General features: G+C 45.5%; 1 protein-coding gene across 1 annotated transcript in view; it reads left to right on the top strand.

Annotated features, from left to right (window-relative positions):
* diaph2 (diaphanous-related formin 2) overlaps nt 1–16,349 on the top strand; it is an 874,190-nt gene that overhangs the window by 88,227 nt on the left and 769,614 nt on the right. The window lies entirely within an intron of this gene.

The raw sequence follows: 16,349 nt of genomic DNA, 5'->3' as shown, positions 1-16,349 counted from the left end.
GTGCGTGCCTGTTCCGAGTGCGTGCCTGTTCCGAGTGCGTGCCTGTTCCGAGTGTGTGCCTGTTCCGAGTGTCTGCCTGTTCCGAGTGTCTGCCTGTTCCGAGTGCGTGCCTGTTCCGAGTGTCTGCCTGTTCCGAGTGTCTGCCTGTTCCGAGTGCGTGCCTGTTCCGAGTGCGTGCCTGTTCCGAGTGCGTGCCTGTTCCGAGTGTCTGCCTGTTCCGAGTGCGTGCCTGTTCCGAGTGTCTGCCTGTTCCGAGTGTGTGCCTGTTCCGAGTGTGTGCCTGTTCCGAGTGTCTGCCTGTTCCGAGTGCGTGCCTGTTCCGAGTGTCTGCCTGTTCCGAGTGTGTGCCTGTTCCGAGTGTGTGCCTGTTCCGAGTGTCTGCCTGTTCCGAGTGCGTGCCTGTTCCGAGTGCGTGCCTGTTCCGAGTGTCTGCCTGTTCCGAGTGTCTGCCTGTTCCGAGTGTCTGCCTGTTCCGAGTGTCTGCCTGTTCCGAGTGCGTGCCTGTTCCGAGTGCGTGCCTGTTCCGAGTGCGTGCCTGTTCCGAGTGTGTGCCTGTTCCGAGTGTGTGCCTGTTCCGAGTGTCTGCCTGTTCCGAGTGCGTGCCTGTTCCGAGTGCGTGCCTGTTCCGAGTGTCTGCCTGTTCCGAGTGTCTGCCTGTTCCGAGTGCGTGCCTGTTCCGAGTGCGTGCCTGTTCCGAGTGCGTGCCTGTTCCGAGTGTGTGCCTGTTCCGAGTGTCTGCCTGTTCCGAGTGCGTGCCTGTTCCGAGTGTGTGCCTGTTCCGAGTGTCTGCCTGTTCCGAGTGCGTGCCTGTTCCGAGTGCGTGCCTGTTCCGAGTGCGTGCCTGTTCCGAGTGCGTGTCCGTTTGGAGTGCCTGCCTGTTCCGAGTGCCTGCCTGTTCCGAGTGCGTGCCTGTTCCGAGTGCGTGCCTGTTCCGAGTGCGTGCCTGTTCCGAGTGCGTGCCTGTTCCGAGTGTCTGCCTGTTCCGAGTGCCTGCCTGTTCCGAGTGTCTGCCTGTTCCGAGTGCGTGTCCGTTTGGAGTGCCTGCCTGTTCCGAGTGCGTGCCTGTTCCGAGTGCGTGCCTGTTCCGAGTGCGTGCCTGTTCCGAGTGCGTGCCTGTTCCGAGTGCCTGCCTGTTCCGAGTGCGTGCCTGTTCCGAGTGCGTGCCTGTTCCGAGTGCGTGCCTGTTCCGAGTGCCTGCCTGTTCCGAGTGCGTGCCTGTTCCGAGTGCCTGCCTGTTCCGAGTGCGTGCCTGTTCCGAGTGCGTGCCTGTTCCGAGTGCGTGCCTGTTCCGAGTGCCTGCCTGTTCCGAGTGCGTGCCTGTCAAGATATGCGCCTCACAGACAGACACCCAGAGATTCCTTGTTGAGTGTATGTTGATACATTCAAGCCACCCCCCACCCCTTCCTCCCATCGTATGTACTACCCCCATCTCCATACATACAAAAACACCCTCTCCCATTCCCTTTCATTAGCATTCAAACCCATGACTGTGTGGAAAAGTGCGGGCTGGGGGGGGGGGGGGGGGGGGGTTACAGGGACCAGAGTGACCAGCGGGGACAGACAGATAAATGGTCTCGTCCTCACTCTCGTCCTCTCTCCGTCCTGTCCTCTAGACAACATCTGCCTGACCGTATGACTTTCGCTCAATAGTACAGTAAATGATATTGGCGTGTTTGACATGCTGACTGCGGCGGAGGAGGGCTGTGGCAGAGTACTGATTTATCCCATATTCACTCTCCTTGCCAATACAGCATGTGCCAGTGTTCTGCTGCTCACTGTGAAGGGAATGCATGAGAGAGAGAGAGAGAGAGAGAGAGAGAGAGAGAGAGAGAGAGAGAGAGAGGAGAGAGAGAGAGAGAGAGAGAGAGAGAGAGAGAGAGAGAGAGAGAGAGAGATGTTGCAGTGTGGATGAGGCTAGTTTGAGTTTTTTTTGCACGCCTTTGCTATGCCTCATTGCCAGGATGAACACTCCCGGTATTACACTCCTATGTGATCCCTCAGCAGTTATACCCTGCTCTGGGACACTAAAACCAGCCAACAGGAGAACCACTCTGCGTGCCCCCACGCTCTCCCCATGAATCAAACTTGGGGGTGGTGGACAAAATAATCAATATGTTGAGGCAAAACAAAACACTTTTGTTTTTGTACTTCTCTCTCTCCTCCACCTAAACCCACTCTTCTCGTCACTTGGCTCGTATCCATATCCATTTCAGTGGCAGACAGATATGATGGTAGCCATTCATTACACTGCCCTGCAAATAGAAGCCTGTGGGCTGTGGTGCCCAGAGGCCCCAGGCAGTCCGGGACCGGGGGTTGATCCACGTTCACAGGCCCATTGCTCCACGTTCACAGGCACATTGCTCAGCATCACTTTGTAATTTATGCCCATCTCGGACCACTATTTCCTCTGGCTCTCTGCTTTCTGAGGTCGTCTCCCACAGCAGCAGCGCTGAATGCTGATTCGGGCGCATGCCAGAGGTAAGCGCGGCCTGATTAGCATTAGCAACAGTCAGGCAGAGGTTGGCAAACATGACAAAACACGAGACGCGATCTTACCAACATACTGCACTTCCCAACATACTGCACTTCTGAGATATCTCCACTGTCATCGCGGACAGGGGACTCATACCGGCATGCGGTATGTTTCAATTACCCCAGCTACAATTCCATGTAGGCTACGGGGGTATAATTAATAATAGAGCATAAATCATTTTGAGGCAGCTCGAAGAGGGCTCATTCCTCCAGTTTGGCCCCTGACGAGCGTCCCGCAGGCCCCCCCGCCCCCCACCCCACCCACTACACATTTCCTTCTTCTCTCTGCCATGCTTTGCCTCGTTAATTGAATGCCAATCAAGAAGCCAAATTAGCAGGGTTCAGAGATTAATTAAAAATCCTGCTGGTTTCCTGGTCTGAAAAAAAAGGGCCAATTGTAACAGTTTCAACTCCATTTTGTCCTCCTCTCCCGTGTTCCGAAAAAGGAAGTTAATGGCTTCCTATCTCCGAGGGTATTTACTGGGAGGAGAATGTAGTTGGGAGGAATTTGGGTCAAGGTGCCCACTGGATTTGTCCAAGGCAAGAAGTTCAAACCACCATATAACACGTCCTTCTCATGGAGGTGCACCATATACAACGTCCTTCTCCATGGAGGTGCATAATATGGTTATTTTGTCAGCTTGATATCCCCGGCTTTACACTGGCCACTACACACACACACACACACAACTACACATACGCGCGCGCACACACACACACGCACACACACACAACACACACACACACACACACACACACACACACACACACACACACACACACTACACTACACCTACACACACACACACACACACACACACACACACACACACACACACACACACACACACACACACACAGAGGAACCACAGCCAAATCAGATCAGCAAAAGCAACAGAATCGTTCTCACCGGTGCCCAGCAGAGGGCAGCATGACTCCACACAGTAGTATATTAGCCTCCCTGTCATAAAACTGATCATGATGGTTTTTTCTCCTCTCTTTTTATTCTTCATGTGAAAGTGCTCCTGATAAACAACCCCCCCCCCTCCCTTCAATTCTAATCATCATGTCATTCCCCGAGCTTTTAGTGCTCTGTCTGGCCTTCACTCTGTCCCCTCGACTCCCACTGTGAAAGGCTTCTTTTGTGATGCAGAGTAATGTAGCCATGAAGCGCTATACTCCCAATAAGGTGCACGTACTGCCTATCTACCCTGTCATGACATGATTACATGGCTTCAATGTAGAGGAGTGTGTTTGTGTCTCTCTCTCTCTCTCTCTCTCTCTCTCTCTCCTCTCTCTCTCTCTCTCTCTCTCTCTCTCTCTCTCTCTCTCTCTCTCTGTCTCTCTGTCTCTCCCTCCAGACCGTAATGCCTTTATGTTCAGGACTAATATCATTGCTACTTGTGGGGTTGTATGTTAGAGAATTAGAGAGACAGATTGTGAAGCACGATGTATCCAGATATAAACTGTGGGACCGGATCACAAGAGAATCACAAGGGGCTCGTAACTGAAAGTAAATAGGTCATCTGTGTTCAGTCGTGTGATTGAATCAGGGGGAAATATTCATATATATATTTGTTTTCTAACGATTGGAACACTTGGATGTTCTCATATCTACACTGAACATGTTGAAGGAGCATTTTCAACCTAGACCTTATTTTCTTCTATCATCTGTGATCCCGATCAATTCCAAGGGAGCGAGTGAGTTGTGTTTTTTTCTGGCGCTCGGTCAAAGAAACTAAAGAAAAGCACATATGAATGCTCTGCTTTTGAGGACAGTTTTGACTGCTGTGCTGTAGCCCGTTGGATAGAATCGCAGCGAGTGGGCTGCAGTCAACTCAAGTGCACAGAAAATAAATATTTGGATAGGGATGTCGATATTATCGGCCTACCGATATTAAAAAACTGAATTACTTCTTATGGCTAGTAATAACCAACATCTACCATTAAAACCCCCTCTCTCTTCAATAACTTGTTGTGTGTGTGTGTGTGTGTGTGTGTGTGTGTGTGTGTGTGTGTGTCTACAGGAGGACATGAACCTGAACGAGGAACGCAGAGCCCTCTACGTAGGAAGGACCTGAGCACCAAGCGTGAAATGGTGGTCCAGTACATCTCAGCCACGTCCAAATCTGTAAGTGAGAGAGTCCGACCACAGCCACAAAATGGGGACCCTGATGTAAACAAGACGAAAGTCTTTCTCTGGTCTGCACCCCCTTAACAATTGTATGTATTGAGCCGTACTGTACTGTACCCAGTCTGCAATCTGTTAATAACGTTTTCAATCAATCATCAATCAAAGCCCCTCTCCTTCAGACAGGCAGACTCTGATGAAATATCATGACACTATAGAATAATGTGATCAATAACTTGATCTCCTTGCTTTCTGGTTCCCTCTTCTCTTCCTACTTGGTCTCTCTCTCTCTCTCTCTTCTCTCTCTCTCTCTCTCTCTCTCTCTCTCTCTCTCTCTCTCCTCCTGACTGCGTAGCTAGCAAGCAGGAAAACAGCTGTGAGTGCATTATTTCCTCCTGCTATTACGAACAGCCTCTTCCACCTGGGTGTGCAGGTCCTCCCAAGTAGGCTGTACAGTATGTAGTGTGTTGCACAAATTGCACTCCATGTACTGTCTGAAACAGTAAGCTGCAACAGTATACAGTATGATGTACATACTTTATGTATGTAGTACATAGCAATAAATAAATAAATTCAGAAGCAGCAACTGTCATCATCACTGAAAACTAGGGATGTCCCATATTATCGGCCGATATCGGCATTAAAATGTGATATCGGAAAATATCTGTTTTTTTTTTTTTTTTTTTTTTTTTTTCATTTCTATAACCTTTATTTACCCAGGCAAGCAAGTAAGAACAAATTCTGATTTTATTTATTGTCAAAAGTATGCATAATGTTGTGTTAATTCCACAACAAGAGATATGTAATGTTAATTACCTTAAATTATTCCATTTTTGGGGGGGGGGAAACCCTGCATATATCGGTATCGGTTGATATCGGTATCGGAAATTAAGAGTTGGACAATATCGGTATATCGGTATCGGTAAAAAAATCTAATATCGAGCATCCCTACTGAAAACCAACCAAGAGCAGAGAAGCCAGTGTGCTGGTAATCCACAGGGTTTAGGGTGAATTCTCCAATCCCCTTTTATGAAGTCAGGGGGGGTGGGGGGCTGCTGTGTGAGGTGAGAATCACATCAAGGCAGAAGAAGTAAAGTGATTTCTACCACCCCCCCCCCCCCCCCCCCAGTCTGACATAATCATTTATTACCTTTCTCATTGTTATGATAATTAACTCGCATTATTGATAATGATGACTATCAGAGATTGATTGAATTCTCCGCAGCGCCCCCATTATGCGTCGCAGAGCACGGATATATTATTCAAACGAATAACCTAATCTGCGCCGTGAAAAGGACAGAAGACAAAAAGGGAGTGCGTCGGTCTGTCAGGCGCACCCCTCGCTCTCACCTTCTGTAGCGCCAAAGGAGGGGAGGTGGCTGAATGTCAGCCAGAGAATGGATCTCCGCACTCGTACATCCCTCACCACACACGCTGCCACGGCAGGGTAGGGAGTGGGGCCACGAAACCAGCTTAACGTGAGCTTAGCGGAGTGGCCGGGCATCTGCGCCTGTGTTTCTGGGCGATAAGTGTCGCACGCGGCGCTGCCACCAAATAAAGGGAACACACGCGAGCGCTTTGTGTAAAAAATAAAAAGAATAAAAAAAACAATAGCATAAAACTGCAGTGCCGCAGCCCCATACATAGGAGGGGCCTGTACTGTGCGTTGGGGGCCTGTACTGTGCGTTGGGGGCCTGTACTGTGCGGTGCACTACTGCGCTTAGAGTAACAGTCAGGGCTGGTAATCCAATTGATATTCAGTTTAAGATAAAAAATTCGAGTCTATAGACAATTGGTTGCATTGAATGCTTTATTTGGTTACTCCTAATCCAATTGATATTCAGTTTAAGACAAAAATATTTTGGACATTAGGTCCTATTTTCTGTATGTTACTTTATGTTCTGTATGTTACTTTATGTTTCTAGTGTCCTATATTATATGTTACTTTGTTTCTCGCATGCGCAGTACAGGCCCCCAATGCACAGTACAGGCCCCTCCTATGTATTGGGCTGCGGCACTGCAGATATACCCTACTCAAAAAAACAGGCAGGCTTACACAGCATGCAGGTTAGAGGCACATCGCAGATGAGTTTGACAGGGAGCGGCTACAGGTGTATCTCATACATGAGCCTCTCGATTACCTCTTTGCACTTGGAGAGAAAGATATTTTGCTAGATTAATATGCTAGAGTGAAAAACATCTCTAAACTGCTTTCCAGGCCTCCGTGATGCCTCACATAGTGGGATTTGGTGTTTCTTATCTCTTTAATGCGTGGGGAGGGATTTCAACATTTCCTACAGGACGTCTGTGAGCCTTTAAGAACGTTTTAGAGTGAGCGAGCGCTGCATCTCAGCCACTGGAACAGAAACTCTGGTTATTCTAACCATTCAATGAAATACATTGATTTTCCAGCCCACTTATTTTTTTTATTGTGTTTTTGGTAGGTTTTTATTGTTTGTACTACCGGGCAGTCCGGTAGAGAGAGAGAGAGAGAGAGAGAGAGAGAGAGAGAGAGAGAGAGAGGAAGAACGGGAGACAGCGGGGGGGGGAAGACATTTGGCAAATGACGCCGGATCCGGGAATCGAACCCGGGTCGGCCGTTTCGCGACGCAGCACGTTACATGGTTCGCCACTTGGGCGCCTTCCGGCCCACTTCTTGAACGAAGGTCAGCCAAATCCTACATAGACCACCATCATTTACATCATTTTGTATTCATCTGGGTCTAGGCTACTGCTCAAACGATGAACAATGTCATGCTTATCGATGGATTGGCCGCGAACTAAACGGGGAAGGGATTGACGGCGTATGGGAGCGGTGCATGTCCTTTCTGTTTTGAGTGGCTTGACCTTTTATGTATTCTAACATCCCTGTGGTATCCCTCTCTTTCAAAGACATGTCATGGAAGTGAAGCCGCTCCAGCAGGTTTTTTCTGTCTTTGCAGGAGAATGGACTCACTTGCAATCATTCACTCAAGTGTTTCTTCATGTGTTCCTTCACGTGTTCCTTCACATGTTCCTTCACATGTTCCTTCACGTGTTCCTTCACACGTTCCTTCACATGTTCCTTCATGTAATCATTCACACGTTCCTTCACATGTTCCTTCATGTAATCAATCACATGTTCCTTCACATGTTCCTTCACATGTTCCTTCACTCCTGTCTTTTTTTAGACTAGGTCATTATGCCTCAATCTAGCATTAACGGTTATTTACAGAGACCTATAGGAAAACCTTTGATCCTTTTGAGGATATCTATTTTTATAGGGCTGTCAATATGAATGCGTAATTAAAATAAAAATTTAATTGGAAAACCTTAACGTGTTTAAAATAAAGTAATAATATTACGCAATTAATCGCATTACTGTTTGACAGCCCCACTTTTTTATGCTTCTCTCTCTCTCTCTCTCTCTCTCTCTCACTCTCTCTCTCACTCTCTCACTCTCTCTCTCTCTTTTTCTCTCCCCAAACGAGGTCTAGCCTGAAAACCTCGCATTTCAATAAATTTAGAGGATCTCGCTTCAATCCCCCCCCCCCCCCCCCCCCCCAATCACCTCTCTCCCCGCGCTTGCTCATTCCGTGAGAGCATTAGCGTGTTGATATACTGTGTAGACTGTTTCCGTAAAGCTATTTGGCTTGAAACAACAGCTAATGGGAGAGTAGGCGGATTATTAGTTTGTTTACTCTTGTCAAATATATCTTTGGAGAGAAGCGGAGTTTCCCTGGTGGATTGCCACCTCTCTAGTAGTCTGTCACAAAGCAAGATTGAGATAGCTCCCAACCAGGGAGAACCAGGACAACCAGCCTGCCTCAGCAGGAGGGTGTGCAAATTACCCCCCCCCCCCTCCTCCCAAGACACAACATAGAATGCCTTTTCAAGGGAGAATTCTGCATCGACCCTGAATATAAGCTGTATGTGTTTCAATGGAATCTAGCTCTGCTTTTGGAGTGCGTGTGTGCGTGTGTGTGTGTGTGCGTGTATGTGTGTGTGTGTGCATGTAGTACGTGTGTATACGTCCTTGACTGTCAACTTTGCAAACAGCAGCTTCTCTCTCTCTCTCTCGATCGCTCTTTCTATCTTTCTCTTCCCCCTGAATGAGCAGCGACATCATTGAACGTGACAAAGCATGCCTTCCGCCAGTGCGGTCCCTTCCACCTCTGAGCACGCTGAGAAAACATTATCTCTGCTCAGTCCGTCGTCACAGAAGACGGCCTCGTGTTCAAATCAAAGCTGCGCAGCGGCTCGGGCGGCAGGGGAGGAGCGCCACAGCGGGGTCTCTGATGGGCGGACCATCCGCCGCACCATTCAGACGGTGGCCGTGTTGTTTCTGCGACACTGGCTCATGTCCACCGCGTGCCACCTGTTCTCTCTGGGCTGGGATTCAGACTTAACATACTTAACACACTTAACACACTGCTGCCGTGCGGTCCTGATGCTCGGTTCCTTTAGCACCCCCCCCCCCCCCCCCCCCTTCTCTCGCCCCCGTGTTTCAACCTTGGAGATGCGGGGGAAAAAGCAGCCTCCAGCAGGATGCACACTTGGAGTGTAAATCTATGTATATGTAAATGAGAGCGTAGTCAAGAAAATAGAGAGATAAGCGAATTAAGACATTAAAAAGTCCAGGAGCCTTGTGCACTTGGAACCATGGAATAAATTGCGTATTTATTTGTTTCATGAAGGCAAATATCCGATTCCTCTATGATATTCGTTAGCTGCTAAATGCAAATACACACCAAATTGATTTAGGTTTTCGGTGTAACATGTTAGATATTACAAAATAGAAATGTGGAGCTGGTGGATACTTGTGCAAAGTGTGCAAGATCCATAACTCAGAAATAATAATCACCCTCATTTAATATTCTGCACTTTGCTTTGGCTAGTCTGATTTATCATTTTAAAAGAGCCATCTTGCCACTGAGGACTCCACCTGCAGGTATTCTGGAATGCTACTTGAAATAGGACTTTTGAAATCTAAGTGGATAATGGATTGGGCAAGTTGCCATCTTAATATAATATGCGACAAGTAGGCTACATACAGTGAACAAGTCCAGGAAATAACTTTTTTTTAAACCCACAGTAGTATGTGATTAACACTTTAATCGCCATGGGTTAAATTCATAATTTACCATCCCTCGCCAGCTCTATTTGTCTATGGAGAAGTTCCCCTTCTTTGCAGGGCTATAACCTTTTAAATTCTATTGCTAAACTGCCATTATTATGGCCCATTCAATGTCCTATATGTATTGTTCAGGGTGTAGCAACGTTAAACTTTTTCATTCACATATTCATACTAAAATATGGTCTAAAGCAGGGGTGGGCAATTATTTTTCCCGGGGGGCCGAATGAGCAACTGAAAATATGTTGGGGGGCCGGGCCAAAATTCCAAACTCAATTATGCATAATATACATTTTATTTCTATATAAAAAGCAGTAAATGGCATTGTTTTGACCCCTGGTAAGAGTGTATGTTATTATTTGGCAATTAAAAGGTGAGGTTAGCTTTCAAAAATATAATTTATTCAAATAGAATTTATTTCCAAAATGATAAACAAAATGTGAAACATTAATAACAAAGGGCATTTGAGTTTCATATACTATTGAAACAAGGATTTTCTTAGCTTTCTAAAGACATCACATCATCTTATAGCAAAAATAAACAAGACATGTCACTGAACTGTGTAAAGAAAAGTGTCCCAGTTTTGTAGCCTTTTTTTACTTTACATGCCTATATTAAACATTTAATGTTTTCAGAACTGTGCAAAAAAAAAAGAAAAATAAATATCAAGTGTCCCATTTCACTTGTTATATTTCCACATTTTAGTGTTCTTCAGTTCTTTTTTTTTCATTCAGTGTGAGAAATCCAGTCTCTGTTGAGCTTTAACAAGTCCATCAAAGTCAGGTTGCATGTCTGAGGTGGAGATGCGAAGCACAGCTGCCAGATGTTCATCAGTGAGAGAGGATCTGTACCTGGACTTGGTAAATGTCATGACTGAGAATGTCTGTTCACATATGTAGGTGGATCCAAAGAGAACCAACATCTTCTGAGCATGTCTCCTAAGCGTATACTGTGCGTGTGAACGTTGACACGAAAAAAAAAGTAAAAAAAAAAAAATATTAAAAAAAATATTTTTTTTTATTTTTTTTTTATTTTTTTTTATTATCATGTAATCTTTCGCGGGCCGGTCAGAATCATCCCGCGGGCCGGATCCGGCCCGCGGGCCGTACAATGCCCAGGTCTGGTCTAAAGTATAAGTATGTTTTTATCGTTTTCTGCAGCTTTCTTCAGAACGTGATTTATAGCCCCAAATGCATTATATTGATGATCAAATACAGTTTGGTAGGAATCTGTGCGAGATAAAAAATTTCAACTGCACGTACTTCTAGAAGTTTCTACGCATCATCTGATGTTGACCGGATGGGCGGGGGATAGTTTATAATTCCGTGGGCAGCGTTAGATGATTCATCCAGAGTGGGTCATATGTTCATCAGATCAGTTAGTATAGAAAACGTTAGAGAATAACGCTGAATCTTACCGTGGCTTCCTCGCGCCGCTGGCAGATGAGCGTGGAACAGATTTTTTTCTATTATGGGATGTAGAAATGCCCGATCCATTTCCAGGTTGTATAATAGTATATACGTCCAAATAACGTTGTTTATTGAGTTAGGGCGAGCGATCTATTATCCAGTGTTTCAAGATGGAGTCGCGGGAGCTATAGCGAGTGGCCGGACCACATATGGATGAGTACTACCGGTTCAAAGGTTAATATCCGGTTGGCGATCTGCCGATCGGCCACCAGATGGCGCTCTTGAACCGCTAGAGAGTTGAGAGGAGATCACCAGTGTGTCTCAGGGCTCCGGAAAGGAAATATGATTTCGATGACAGATTTTTGAAATATTTAAATCAAAGACGAGTTACGGCGTCTTCGGCAGAATGAGCATGGCTCGGAATGACGTCTTAACTCGTCCGCGGCGATCATAGTGTTAATTGTAGTGTAGAATTCAGTATTGAAACTATAAAAATGTTTTACCTTCATGAAATACAAGGATTCTTTTTTTAGTTACAATAGATTAAAGGCATCATATGGAAGTTTTGACCACTAGTTGATGAAATTGGCAATATATCACTGAAAAAGGGAGAAAAGAGAAATGGGCTCCCCGGAAACTGTGCACTCACACAACTTCCGCCACGTGCAGGAGGTCAGACTCATTACAACTTACAGACACACGCTGCGATCGCGGGGAAAAAATCATCGGATCAACGCAAGATTGATAACATATAACGGAATGTAGACCAATCGCAGCCACTCTTATTGTCTGGGACTAAATACGACCACGCTCCATTCCCAGTAAGAAGTGGGAATCTCTAGAATGGGTTTCGGGCGATGCTGTATACGGAAGTGGCTCTCAAGGTGACGATTAGACAACACTTTCTGTTGTCAGTAGATGGCAGCATTGGTTTAAAATTAAAAGGTGAAAATGTTGAAAACTACATGAATACATTTCCCATGAGCGTTAGCACAGGTCACTGGGATGTGTCTATTCTTTGACGCGATCTGAACAGCGTTAAACTATTAACGGGACCTCAGTACAGTGACCGCGAATGGTAAACTAATTATCTTAACAAAAGTGCATCATTAGCATTACGTTTGTTGTCTAAAGGGAAACATAATGGTACAATTTAAGATTTGAATGTTATCCGCATATAAAGGACAAATAAAACATCGTTAATTTGTAAGAAACCCCAATGAAAACGGCGCAGGGTACGTAATATTCGCTATTGTTATGAAAATGTGATAGAATTAGGGATGCTCGATATTGGCTTTTTTACCGATACCGATATTCCGATATTGTCCAACTCTTAATTTCCGATACCGATATCAACCGATATCAACCGATACCGATATATGCAGGGTTCCCCCCCCCCCCAAAAAACTGAATAATTTTAGGTAAATAATAATTTCACTGGATATTTATATAACAAATATTGTTATTGTTTTTTTGTTTTTTTTTACCGATACCGATATTTTCCGATATCACATTTTACTGCCGATATCGGCCGATAATATCGGTCTGCCGATATCGGCCGATAATATCGGTCGGCCGATAATATCGGACATGCCTAGATAGAATCCTATAAAAATGTGGACGCACTTGGTCACCGTGACGTAGTCCTTACCTCGTCTATGATGTACGGCAAAAAGAATAATCCAATTATCTGATCGCCATTCCAAATATTGATTGCGGTCGTGTGTCCAACGTTATCCACCAAAACACATGAACCGAGTGAACTCGAGTGTCCCCAATCCATGTGTTATAAACGTTACTCATGGCTGAGAAGGAAAACCTGGACCGGACTTCTTAGATCAGCGTACAGCCCAAGCCAGAGGCTTTCCATTGATGTGCAATACCGGCCGTTACGGCCGTTATGGCGTCAGAGCCATTCCCAATGATAACATCAGGCTGGATGGATGAATTATGAATGGATATAGCGAATAAAAGAAATAATGATTAAAACCCGACTTTTCTCGGGTTTGGCGCTCAAGCGATGGCGAGTTAACCCGACTTATCTCGGGCCTGGCACCGAATGTGTTAAAGGAACACACCATGATTATGGAATAATGTGCTTGCCGTCTTCTAGAGAGTCAGACAATAAGATAGATACCAATTTCCTCACTGTACGTTCAGTAGAAAGTAGGGCTGGGCGATATGGAAAAAAATCATATCGCAATAACGATATGATAATTTTATTTTATTTTTTGATATCGATAATTATCGAATTGTTATAAGTATAAAAATATATATATATTTTTTTTTTTTTTTTTTTTTTTACAACAGATGTATGTTTATTTTGCAGCAATTCTTTGTCATTGCCGCCATCTTTAGTGTTACATCCCCTCACACTCCAGTTCTCAGGCTGCAGCTGGTTTAAAAGCTAAAGTAAACCGGCTTCTCTGCTGGCTGTGGCTCCAGAGGAGTTGAACAGTTCTGGCTCTGCTAGTTTATTTTCGATCTTTTGGCGCTTTTTTGGTGGACAAACCACCGCACATGTGCACTGCGACTTGTGACTGGAGTCTAGTTCTGCTAGCACACATAGCCTACTGTGTACAGACGGTTTCAAAATGTATTTTAAATTAGAAAGCAAACAAAATAAATGGACAAGAGAAAAAGAAATCTGAATTAGGTCAGTATTGTCATTTGGACAAGCAAAGCCATTACTTTAAGTTGCAGGCAAGAAAGACAAGTCTGTCCACTGTCTCTGGTTTTAAAACTGCCCTGTTGCAGGTATAAAAAAAAAAAAAAAAAAAAAAAAAAACTATTTTTTCGATTTTTTTTTAATTTCGATATTCGATATCGATTATTAAAATATATCGCGATATTTATTGTTATCGTTATATCGCCCAGCCCTAGTAGAAAGCTATCCGGCTGCAAGCTAGCCTACTGTAGCTTAGCAGAAATGAATGGAAGTGGATGTGGACCAGCTAGTTTAGCTGTTGCCCAAAGACACCTCTCCCAGAGTTTTAAGCTAGGCTAGTGGTCTGTATCTGCTTCCATTAATTTGCGCTAAGCTAGGCTAGCTTGCAGCCAGATAGCTTTCTACTGAAGAACGCACAGAGAGGAACTTGGTATCTATCTTCTTGTCTGACTCTGGATAATATGGTACGTGCATTTCCCATAATATTGGCGTGTTCCTTTAACAAAAAAACTCTGTTGGAAACCTTTGGATACAGTTCTGGAAAGCTTATTTTTATACAACAAGTAACATAACATGTTATTTTCATGCCCAAATTAACATATTAGATGAACATACCGAACAATTAGGTGGTCAAACAGCTGCATCTGTCTGTCTTTGTGGGGATGTCGCTTATTTAAATCACGTCTATAAATATATATTCCAAATGCAAGAGAGTACAAGAGAGTGATCAGCAAGGAGACAAATAGGCCTAAGGTAGATTTGTGTTCAAATTGATGGCTTTTGCCTTAGGCTCGCGCCGCAATGTGGCAAAATTCCAGATAAAGAACGACTAAAGGGACCGGGGATATGGGACCAGTCCACGACGAGGCTTTCCAACATAGCGGCGGGAGGAACAAAGCGGCCAAGACATTTTATAAACTCTTGGCACGCCCCAAAATTCTCCTGGTGCATATTGAACACACTCAAGTCTCAAACACGCGTTTCGAAATCTGCGAAAGAGACCTGCCACTGTGTGCGGTCTGAACCGAGCCCTTCTAGACCCTCAGGTAATCAAGGCCCTTTCCTTTTCCAAGACCAATGCATTTCCATCCCATGAGCCAACACTAAGAATTACTAGATTGGTTGAAGAAAGGGACACTTCAGCAGCGATAAGACGACATGCTCTCAGTTCGTTTATTTACACCGGTGTCTCTTTTCATAGTGTAGCAAACAGCAATGCTCATTAACATATGACACCAGGCGATATCGTAGCGCTTCTCAGATGATTACCTGGGGCCCGCTTTCCATCTGAACACTGACGGGAGTTTTGCCACAGTTCTCGAGAACAAGGTGTTACGGCGTAACGCTCCTCTGTGGCTCGCTGTCTCAAGATGGCGTCTGTTCTTTAGGTCAAGCCGCACGCAAGAAACAAGAATCAAAAGGAAACGTATTTCCACCTTGTAGTCGTAGCGACAAGGGGAGAGAAATACCATCCCGCTTGTCACTCGCCTCGTGTGAAGGTGGTCTGGGGCATTGCAGACGGTGTGTAATATCCCCCAGAGGTAGACAATGACATGCTACATTCATCCAAGGACAGGGCAAAATGTGGATTTATGCTTTAAAAGTAGTGTGTGTATGTGTGTGTGTGTGTGCGTGCGTGATCAAGCAGCGACGCAGTTAAAACCGACTTTATGGCTGTCATAAACTGTTGAGAGAAAGGGAGGGAGGGAGGGAGGGAGGGAGGGAGGGAGGGAGGTGGGGGAGCCAAGCGTCAAATGGCCACAGTGTGGGAGAGTTAGAGAGGGAGAATAACATGGAGGGGAATGAGAGGTTGAAAGAGGTAAAGAATAGTCAAGAGAGAGAGAGATTGTGGATGGAGAGAGGTTGAAAAAGGTTAAGACTAGTCAAGAGAGAGAGAGAGAAAGAGAGAGGGCGGAGAGAGAGGGCAGAGAGAGAGAGAGAGAGAGATGGGTGGAAGGAGAGAGGTTGAAGGAGGTGAAGACTAGTCAAGAGAGAGATAGAGATAGGTGGAAGGAGAGAGGTTGAAAGAGGTGAAGATTAGTCAAGAGGGTGGAGAGAAAGGGATGGAGTGAGGGTGGAGGAAGGAGAGACGGAGAGAGTGATGCCCAGCTGCAGGTTAGAATACACTTACTGGGCTGACAGACGGCCTCCCACCACGAGACAAGTGCCACAGATGCCATCGGGGGGAAAAGAAGAGAAAAACAGCGACCAGTATTGACAGAGAACAAGGTTAAACCCAGGGTGACTTCACGGGCTTCAAGGAAGCTCCGACCAAACGCATCTGACACCAGAAAGTCCAGCACTTATGGCAGCCGATTGATTTCTGGTCTTTGTTTCTATTAAAGGGATGGATCTATACCAAACCAAGCCCCGCCGCAGGGAGCGCTGATGCTAGCTGCTTGATCACTGAACGCGTCTCTCATGCACGGGAATGTTTTCTCATTATTTACAGTAGATATGAGATTACATTGTTCCCCCCCCTGGAGGTGATGTGTC

This window comes from Notolepis coatsorum (genome assembly GCF_963971535.1).
Source record: "Notolepis coatsorum genome assembly, chromosome: 16".
NCBI lineage: Eukaryota > Metazoa > Chordata > Actinopteri > Aulopiformes > Paralepididae > Notolepis > Notolepis coatsorum.
This window is presented reverse-complemented; position numbering and strand designations above follow the sequence as displayed.